Genomic DNA, 10,268 nt, shown 5'->3' with positions numbered 1-10,268 from the left:
TATTGTATAACTGTATTAATTCAACTGTAAACCTAAAAATTTACAGCCAATTTTGAAAAAGATGCATCTTAGCTCTGGAAATTGTTACTGAATATGCCAATGCTGTTGTAATGAAATGCTTCTTGTAATTATTTGGTTATTAAATAAATAATTAGAAAAAAGAAAAATGAATAAATAACAAATATTTTTTAAAAAATCAGAGCAGAAATTAAATAGAAACAAAAATAACAAAACAAAGCATCAATGAAAGAGCTGCTTCTTTGAAAAGATAAACAGATACTAATGCCAGATAACCAAAAGAAAGAAAGAGCAAATCCAAATGAACAAAATCAGAGACAAAAGATAAAATATCATGAGCCATGAAAATGTCCAGAACATTGAAAGAGAATACTTTAAATATCTATTCATTATTAAATTTGAAAAATCTAAAAGAAATGGAAAAATTTTAAAGTCGATGAATCCACCAAGTGTTTTTTTTTTTAATTAAACCAAGTAATGATCAACAAGTAAAGGGAAGCAGTTTAGACTCAAAACAGATAAGGAAATTGAAACAGTACTACAAGCCTCCCAACTGAAAATGCCTACACCTAGGTGGATATAAAGCAGAATTTTACCAGACTTTCAAAGAAGCTCTGAAACCAATACTACTTAAATTATTCAAAAAGAAATGTAAGGAGAACTCCCAAATTCCTTCTGGGAAGCCAGTATTAGGCTAACACCCAAACCAGGTAAAGCCACAAGAGCAACCAAAGAAAACTATAGGGCCACGTCACTGATAAAGACAAAGGCAAAAATTCTCAGTGAAATTCTTGCAAACCACATAGAGATATACACAAAGTGACAGTTCAATCTATGTAAGTCAATAAGTGTAATAAATCATGTAAGTGAACTTAAAGATAAAAATCACATGACCATCTCAAAAGATGCAAAGAAGATATTTGACAAAATCCAATATACATTTTATGATAAAAGTTCTGGAGGGAATTGAGCTGCCAGGAGCACACTCAACATAAATGAGGCTATATAGAACAAACCCACAGCCAACATCATTCCAAATGGAGGAAAATTGGAAGCATTCCCATAAAAATGAAGAAACAGACAAGGCTATCTACTATCCCTACTCCTTTTCAATATAGTGCTTGAATCTATATTAGAGCAATATTATAAGTATGTTGTTAGAGCAATAAGACAAGAGAAGGAAATTAAATGGGCACTACTTGGAAAAGAAGACATCAATTTTTCCCTATTTGTAGATTTTATGATATTGTACATGAGAGCTTCCAAACATTTCACCAAAAACTGAGAATTGATCACTGCTTTCAGTAAAGCTTCAGGTAACAAAATCAGGCACAAAAACCAGTAGCCTTTCTCTATACCAATAAAAACCAATCAGAGTCAGAGTTCTTATAAACATTCCCATTTATAATATCCTCAAAAAAATCTCATAATAAACCTAAACAAAGGCATTAAAGACCTCTACAAAAAAATTTTGATTCTTTGAAGAAATAGATTGCGGAAGACACCAGGAAATGGAACGATTTCCTGTGCTCATGGATAGGTAGAATTAATATTGTGAAATGACCATCCTACCAAAAGCAACTTATAGATACAATCCAAACTCAGTCAAAATCCTGATGACATTCTTCACAGAACTAGGACAAAATTCTAAAATTCATATGGAAACACAAAAGAACCCCAATAGCCAAAGCCATCCTGAGCACAAGAGCAATGCTAGGGGAATTATTACACCAGATCGCAAAGCATATCACAGAGTTATAGACACAAATTGGCATGGCATTGCCACAAAACAGACATGCAAATCAATGAAGCAAAATAGAAGACCCAAACTTGAATGCACAGTTTCAGCTTCCTGACACTTGTCAAAGATTCCAACAACACACACTACAGGAGAGATGGCATCTTCAACAAATGGTGCTTGCAAAACTGGATTTCCATCTGTAGAAGAATGAGATTAGTTTCTTATCTATCACCTTGCACAAAATTCAACTCCAAATGGATCAAAGACTTCAATGTGAAACCCAAAATATTGAAATAGAATAAAACATAGGTATGATCCTACAAGATGTAAGTGAAGGAATGGCTTTCCAAATAGGACATCGGTTGTTTATGAACTAAGGTCAACAATTGACAAGTAGGACCTCACTGCACTAAAAACTTCTGTACAGCAAAGAAAACAAACAATAGAATGAAGAGGAAGCCCACAAAGTGGGAGAAATCCTTCACCAGCAACACATCTGACAGAGGACTAATATTCAGAATATACAAAGAAACTCCCCCCAAATTTAAAAAAGAATCAAGAAAAGAAAGCACCCAATTTAAAAACTGGCTATGGATCTAAACAGAGAGTGCTCAAAAGAAGAAATAAAAATGGATGAGAAACACCTTCAAAATTGTTTGACACCCTTAGTAATTGGGGAAATACAAACCAAAACCACTTTAAAATTTCTTTTTATCCCATTCAGAAAGACTAAGATCAAGAGAACAAATGACACCAAGTGTTGGGGAAGGTCGAAGGGAAAGGTGAACCTTCATCTGCTTCTGGCGGGTTTAAAAATGGGTACAAGCATTGTGGAAAGCAGTGTGGGGAACCATTTTAAAACTGTAAATAAATATACCATATTATCTGGTCATACGACTCACTGGCATTCACACTAAGGACTCATATTACTTGTACAGTCATGTTTCTTGCTTCTCTTTTCACAATAGCTAAGAAATGGAAACATGCTAAATGTTCTCACCTGATGAAAGGATAATGAAGATGCGGCATACACAGTCAGAAGAACAAGCCCCATGTGTTGTCTCCCATTTATGAAACAGCACCAAGGAGGAGATGGCGAAAATGGAGGTATTTAACTGAGAGCGAGGACGGAGGTTTATAGAAGAAACGATGGGGCTGGCTTGAGAGAAGATAAAAAGAGAAGATATTATTGGGGGTAAATAGATTAAAAGGGGATACCTTAACTGGGCATGGAAGAGGTAGTTTTACACGGTGGGGGGAAAGGGACAGATAAATAAATTTAATTATTAGTTCAAAAAGCCTACTGAAATGCATTTATATATATGGATCTGTATATGGGGATATATATATGTATATGTATATATATAGTGTGTGTGTGCATGTGTGTGTACATGTGTATAGCTGTATACACATGTATAACTTAAGATTATATCACAAACAAGGAACACAGTGCCAGACAGGAGAAACTTCCCTTCCAGTTTTCCAGTTGTTGGTCAGTGTAGTCTGAAAATCTCCCAGTATAACCTAGGCTATTGCCACAGCCCTTGATCCCCACCAGAACTTGAAGGTAAGTCCCTGTTGTTAAAGGCAGAATATACTTCAGACACAGACTGGGAAAAATAGAGCTGTAACTAACCTGGAAGCCTCCTTGCTCCTAGCTCTCATAGTATCTCAGGATACCATGCAAGTTGCTAAGGGAGAAAATCAATCAGTGGTCCAACCCAGCTGTAAATCCTAACAACCATAAAGACCAGCACAGCAAATTCTCTCTATTGGTGTAGTAGTGACACTTTTTTCTTGGGGCAATCAACAGCTAGCTAATGGACTTAAAGCCTTGTTAATGGGCAGGAAATCATATGTGGTACTGTAACAGCCAAATATTTTGAATGGAGAGATCACAAATCCTAGAGAGAACCCTAAATCTGTCATATCTCTGGACAAATGTAATTTCGTACTATATGCCAAATGTATATCCTTACATTTACAACAAGTATACCCCTCACCACTTATTAATGGGCTTCTTTATACAATAGATGGAAACTATTACAGAATTTCACAACTGGTCAGTCACAGAGAAAAACTGTCTGCCTAGCCCTAAAGGTCACATCTGCAATGGAAACTCTACATCTAAAGCTCAGAGAACATAGCAGAACAGGGAACAGAGAAAATATTAATGCATCGCTGAACTCTCACCGGTGAAGCTTCCTGATGCCAAGAGATGACAATGAACACGGAATGCCACAACTGCCCCAAATGTAGAGTAGACTGCACAGTGTATGTCCCTGCATAGGACACCTATATTAAACCTGACCCACCCAGGGTTCAGGGAAGACTGTGGAAGAAGGGGCAGAAAGATTGTGATAGCTAAAGGTGGTAGGTAACCACAAGGAAGCAGTTTTTCAGGAAACTGAGAACTTATTTATATGAACTTAGTATTGGTGAATATGTGCACTGGATCAATTCAAGCTCCAACTAAATGGAAACCCAGCACTGACCTGGGGATATGGGTAAGAAGCCCAAACCTCAGCTGAGGAACTATAGGCAACTAATCAAAAGCAGGTGTGGTAGATTTGCTCTTTAAGGGAGTGAAGTCAGATAGGTTGACCAGACTGTAGCGGATGAACTCATACCAATGGACTTCTGGGGACACAAACTTGACTTGATACGCCTTAATACATATGACGGAATGCATGGAATTTGGTGGGGGGAGTGGCAGGGGGGATGCAAATAACGGAGGGAGGTCTACATATGATTAATAAGTACTGCATGAAATGCAGAATAAAATCGATAAAAATAGGAAAAATGTTAGGTTCGTTTATTGTCTGTTGCAGCCTTTCTTCTGCAGTGCTCCCTGTGCCTTAGGTGGAGGGGTAGGATATAGATGTTCCATTTAGGGCTGAGCACTCTGCAATCTCTTATTTTCTGCATGTTTTCCAGTAGTAGGTCTCTGTGTTAAATGCCATCTACTGCAAAAAGAAGCTTGTATGGTGAGGGTTGAGAGATATACTCATGTATGCATAGAGCAGTAAGTCATTAGGAGTAGTTTTAACACTACCCAGTTAAGGTAATAGTAAGATCTCCCCTAAGGTCCAGTACCTACCTAGCTACAGGTTCTTGGCCACCTTAACAGTGCCAGGTGTAGATTCCCTCTTGTGGAGTGGGCCTCAGATCCAATCAGAAACTGTTTCCTTACCCTCATGTCATTCACACAGCTCATAGGGTTCACAGCTGGGCAAGGGTAAGGATAACTTTTCTCTTCTTGTAGCATGCATAACACCTTCCAGCACTTTGAAAACTAGCCAATAAAGATGAATTTTTGAGGTCAGTACTAGTTTGATTTCTCCATGTTCTATGACATATGTATGTAGTCTCTTCAACTGTACTGTTTTAATACCAAGTTCTAGGAGGTAACCAGGTACAGTGGCAATTGCCAGTAATATTTGAGGATCTTTGTGACCCCTCCCTGACCAACAACTAAAATAAATAAATAAAAATAACCTATTCCTAGAACTAGGCTTTTTATCTGCTAGCCTGTATTTAGTAGGGGCATTATCCCCGAGTAATAGTGTAAATTTAAACTATATATATTTGGAAATATTTTAGGAAGGGTCTACAGCAGTAGGTTTCCATATGACTTTTTCAAAAGGGTTTTATTGTTATTGTGCCTGCTGATATCCTGGCCTCTATTCTGCCCTCCCATCCTACCCCCTCCTTAATCCCTCCTGTTCATCATTTATTCTCCCTGACCCTCTTGCCTTTATCTCCCAAGTGTTGGAATTAGAGGCATGCACTTTTGACCTAATTAGTTCACAATACTATGCTTAGATTTCAAAGAGATTAGTCAGCAACAGAATTAACATATTAGTGTAACATTAACATATTAATGTTAATTCATGATGTGCTTTTCCAGTGTATGGAATTCTATGACATTCATTCCTTCTTTGCTTAATCTTTTGAAAACGTTAAAAAAATGTTGACTTTTACTTTACTTAGAAACGGCTAGAGAAAACCCAATATAATTTTCTACCAACTACAATAAAAATGTTGATGAAATATTGTCATTATCTGTAATATTCAGCTCTCTATCCATTAACAAATAATATTCTGATGTTTTCTTTTAAAATAGATATTGTATTGCATTTATGATCGTTAAATGTAATATGACCATCAATTCTCATGCTCTTTCCAGGCATAACATTATAAAGACTATAAGTACTTTTATTAAGAAATGAAAGTAAAGAAAGTTCTTTATGACTTTTATGGCTACCTATTAACATACTGATATTTAGAAGTTAGTAAAACACAGGAGATTTTTATTCTCCACCATTGCCAGGTACAGACTTCCTGTGAAAATCATTTACCATCTCAGTACCATGGCTCAATCATCTGTGAAATGTGTATACTGGGACTATTGAGTGGCTAGAAGGTTAATTAATGTGGCAAATGTCCTTTAAAATCTCTGAATAAAAAGTTTTTTTCAAAATCTGTGCTATTATTAATAGATTTTTTGAAATGTTAAGCATCATTACTACAAAAGCATGCTAGAAAAGAAGGCTCATCTTTTGGAAGTTGATCACATTTTACATCTGCCCATAACTAAGTACGATTGCAACGAAACTCTGAAAATTCTACTTTAGGCTAAGTGACTTGCTGAAAGTTAGCTCATACATTATTTCAGAAATTAAAATATCATGCCAGGGCCGGGTGTGGTGGCACACGCCTTTAATCCAAGCACTTGGGAGGCAGAGGCAGGCGGATCTCTGTTAGTACAAGGCCACCCTGGTCTACATAGTGAGTTCCAGGACAGCTGGCACTACAGGGAGACCCTGTCTCAAAAAGACCAAAAAAAAAAAAAAAAGAATCATGCCTACTCAACAGTTTTTGGCATTAAACTGGGTAGATCATAAACCTGTTGGTCTTTCTATGAATTTTCTTCAAAGCATTATCCAAGAAGGCATCTTAATGATACATTTCTCAAAAGATTGTCTTCTGGTCTTATATGTATGTTTGTGTGTTTGCGGTGTTTGTGTGGGGGTATTTGCGACAGAGAGACTGAGACATAGAAACATAGAGAGAGAAAGAGCCAGAGGAGAGCAAGAATTGGATACCTGTGGTCTTTTATGATGAAGCATCAACACTGCTGTATTATTTTTGAACTTTTTCTCCATCAAATGACTTTATTCCTTGTACTTGATCTACTCCTTATTTCTGTTCCTCTAATTGTTTTTCTGCCACCCAATTTGTGTGACAGCTCTTTCTGGTTTATATACATCTGAAAAAAAATTTTTCATACTTTATTGGCAAAGAAACCTCAAACCAAGACGTGATTTCTGATCAAAAAAGCTTGGATTGTATTGGTAAGTAATCTAAATTTACTTAAATATATTTCTATTTTGACACCTTACTGCTTGATATAAATCATAAATGTTTGTCAAAATAAATAATATATCCTCATGTGTCTATAAACTACCAATGAGGAGTTAAATTCACACAGTGTATCATTATAGCATCGTTCTCTGACAATATTCTCCAGTAGCTTAGCCTTGGACAAATCTGAAGTGGTAATGAGAACCATGATTCTCTGTCATTAGGTTGCACCACCCGCTCTTCCCAGTCCCAGGATTGCTACATTTCCCCATATCCTAGTTTGTAGGAATCATATAATTTTTTTTAACTTTTACAAAAAATTTATTGAGAATTTCATACACACATATAAGGTGTTTTGATCATATCTATGCCCACTCTGTCCCTTCCAATACCTCCCATATCTCCCCATCACTTTTTCCTTTTTCTTTTTTTTTCTTCTTTCATTTATTTATTTTTATGGGACTTTTGGGTACTCTAGCATTTCCCCCTCTGAAGAGTTGACCCTAAAATCTTTGAAGGATTGGATACTAGCTCCCAAATACTTTTGACATTTTTGGCCTTTGGAAGAGAGTATGTTGCTAACAGGCCCAAGGACATTTTGACTTTTAGCCAAGAAACTGGCTACTTTTCTTTGGGGTCTTTTTACCCTAACTGCTTAGCCAACTCCTACCTCCTATTCTTATCACACAATCCTCTGAAGGGGTTACCCAAATTGCCAATAAGGAATAGAGACACAGACATCACTGGCTTCTTCCATGCTAAACAGGGATGCAGGGTGAGGCAATTGGAATACCCCTTCAGTGGGTCTATATAAAAGACTCCCAAATTTCATAACTCTTATCTCTAAGGGATAAGAAATGTGAATAAGAAGTAAAGGCAAGAGTAATTAGCATTACAACTTCTAGACAGGGAACTAGAAAAAAGTCAGAACAAGGCAATTTTCAAATACTCATATGAGAGTCCATTGGAATTTCTTGACAAGAGCTTCCAGAAGCATGCCTCTAGTGGGTTCCTCCTCATTTTTCTTTTGTCTCCCAAGGCTGTACTCTAGGGTCCTGGATTCAGAATTTGCTTTCAGGTATTTTGATAGCTTTTGGAGTCCTTAGAATCAGTGTCAGTTCCCTCTGAAAGGCTTCAAGATAACTGAGGGATTGCTGAAGTGTATGTATGACCTGAGGGTATGCACAGTGGATAGCCTTTACATAGCATGGGTCATGCCTTCTTTTCCTAGCCATCGACAGATAGTATACTTTAGCCCTCCCCAAATCCAGAAGGCCAGGTGTGATTAGGGTCAAATTACATACACTTGGCTGGGAAGAGTGGCTGGGTACTCCAATAAGGGTCCAGTGACACTGCTTGGACCTCCATTAATGAATGAGCACAACCATTAAGAAGCCCAATTGTGATAATGTTTAGCGATAAGGCTCACCTGCAGTTGTGATGATGGTAGTTATTTCATGCAGAAGGGACTGCTGTATATCATCATCTTATTAAAAGGACCTGGAATTTAAAAGGATTTGGTGCTAGGAGCCACATATGAGGGAGAACATACGTTGTTTGTTTATCTGAGTCTGTATTACTTCACTTAATGGTACTTCACTTAGTATAACAGTTTCTAGATCCATCCATTTACCTTCAAATTTCATTATTTCATCTTTCTTTACTGCTGAATAGAACTCCATTGTGGAAATAGACCACATTTTTTTAACCATGTGTCAGTTGAGGGGTACTTAGTTGCTTCCATCTCTTAGCTGTTGTGTAAAAAGCAGTGACAAACATGGTTGTACAAGAGTCTCTACAATAGGATGAGTCCTTTGGGTATATGCCAAGGAGTGGTATAACTGGGTCATATGGTAGGTCCAATTTTAGTTTAAGAGTTCTCCACACCATTTTTCATAGAGGCTGCACAAGTTTGCAGCCCCACCAGCAGTGAATGAGCATTCCCCTTTCTCCACATCCTCGCCCAGCATTTGGTATCATTTGTTCTCTTGATCCTAGCCAGTCTGATTGGGGTAAGGTAGTACCTTAGGGTGGCTTTAACTTGCATTTCTCTAATTTCTAATGATGTTGAACACTTGAGGTTTCTTAGAAATCTTTATTTCTTCCTTTGAGAACTCTCTGTTTAGATCTTTAGCCCATCTTTTAATTGGGTCATTTGGTTTTTTGGTTGTTTTTTGAATTCTTTATATATTCTGGATGTTAAACCTCTGTCAGATGTGTCACTGGTAAAGATTTTTTCCCATTCTGTGGGTTTTCTCTTCACTTTTTTTGATTGTTTCTTTTGCTGTATGGAAGCTTTTTAATTTAAAGGGGTCCCACTTGTTGATTGCTAACCTTATTTCCTGAGCGACTTCTGTCCGATTTAGAAAATTCTTGCCTACACCTATATCTTGTAACTAAATTACTGCCAGTATTTTCTTCTAATAGTTTCAGGGTTTCCTGTTTCACATTGAGGTCTTTGATCCATTTGGAGTTGACTTTTGTACAAGGTGAAAGATAAGGCTCTAGTTTCATTCTTCTACAGGTGAAGATCCAATTTTGCCAGCACCATTTGTTGAAGATGCTGTCTCTCCTCCATTGTGTGTTCTTTGTCAAATATCAGGTTAGTGAAATTGCATGCACTTGGGTTTGGATCTTCAATGATGATCCATTGATCTGTGTGTCTATTTTTGTGCCAGTACCATGCTGTTTTTATGATTATAGCTCTGTAGTATACTTTGAGATCTTGTATAGTAATCCCCCCTCCCCCCGCCAGTGTTGCTCTTTGTGCTCAAGGTTGCTTTGGCTATCCAAGGTCTTTGTGCTTCCATATGAATTTAAAGGTTTTTTTTTTCTAATTCTGTGAAGTATGTCATGGGGATTTTGATTGAGATTGCATTGAATCTATATATTACTTTTCATAGGATGGCCATTTTCACAGTATTAATTCTTCCAGTCCATGAGCATGAGAGGTCCTTCCCTCTCCTGGTGTCTTCCTCAGTCTTTTTCTTTAATGATTTAAAGTTTTCATTGTAGAGATCTTTGTTGTCTTTGGTCAGATTTATTCCAAGATTTTTTTTTTTTGCAGCAATCGTGAATGGGAGCATTTTCAGTATTCTTTCTCCAATTGCTTGTTATTGGTATATAGAAAGTCTACTGATTT

This window comes from Nannospalax galili, unplaced genomic scaffold, assembly GCF_000622305.1.
Source record: "Nannospalax galili isolate Female #2095 unplaced genomic scaffold, S.galili_v1.0 scaffold2023, whole genome shotgun sequence".
Lineage (NCBI taxonomy): Eukaryota > Metazoa > Chordata > Mammalia > Rodentia > Spalacidae > Nannospalax > Nannospalax galili.
The sequence above is the reverse complement of the archived record's forward strand: the minus strand, read 5'-3'. Positions refer to the sequence as shown.